Below are 1,085 nucleotides of genomic sequence, written 5' to 3'. Positions count from 1 at the left end.
CAATACAGCATCACCATGTAGCTAGCCTCTACAGTACAACATCCCCATGTAGCTAGCCTCTACAATACAGCATCACCGTGTAGCTAGCCTCTACAATACAGCATCACCATGTAGCTAGCCTCTACAGTACAACATCCCCATGTAGCTACTCTCTACAATACAGCATCACCATGTAGCTAGCCTCTACAATACAGCATCACCGTGTAGCTAGCCTCTACAGTACAACATCCCCATGTAGCTATCCTCCACAATACAGCATCACCATGTAGCTAATCTCTACAATACAGCATCACCATGTAGCTAGCCTCTACAATACAGCATCACCGTGTAGCTAGCCTCTACAATACAGCATCACCGTGTAGCTAGCATCTACAGTACAACATCCCCATGTATCTAGCCACTACAATACAGCATCACTGTGTAGCTAGCCTCTACAGTACAACATCCCCATGTAGCTAGCCTCTACAATACAGCTTCACCATGTATCTAGCCTCTACAATACAGCATCACCGTGTAACTAGCCTCTACAGTACAACATCCCCATGTAGCTAGCCTCTACAATACAGCATCACCGTGTAGCTAGCCTCTACAGTACAACATCCCCATGTAGCTATCCTCCACAATACAGCATCACCATGTAGCTAATCTCTACAATACAGCATCACCATGTAGCTAGCCTCTACAATACAGCATCACCGTGTAGCTAGCCTCTACAGTACAACATCCCCATGTAGCTAGCCTCTACAATACAGCATCACCATGTAGCTAGCCTCTACAATACAGCTTCACCATGTATCTAGCCTCTACAATACAGCATCACCGTGTAACTAGCCTCTACAGTACAACATCCCCATGTAGCTATCCTCTACAATACAGCATCACCATGTAGCTAATCTCTACAATACAGCATCACCATGTAGCTAGCTTCTACAATACAGCATCACCGTGTAGCTAGCCTCTACAGTACAACATCCCCATGTAGCTATCCTCCACAATACAGCATCACCATGTAGCTAATCTCTACAATACAGCATCACCATGTAGCTAGCCTCTACAATACAGCATCACCGTGTAGCTAGCCTCTA

The sequence above is a fragment of the Oncorhynchus masou genome, unplaced genomic scaffold, assembly GCF_036934945.1.
Source record: "Oncorhynchus masou masou isolate Uvic2021 unplaced genomic scaffold, UVic_Omas_1.1 unplaced_scaffold_1151, whole genome shotgun sequence".
Classification (NCBI taxonomy): Eukaryota; Metazoa; Chordata; class Actinopteri; order Salmoniformes; family Salmonidae; genus Oncorhynchus; species Oncorhynchus masou.
The sequence above is the reverse complement of the archived record's forward strand: the minus strand, read 5'-3'. Positions refer to the sequence as shown.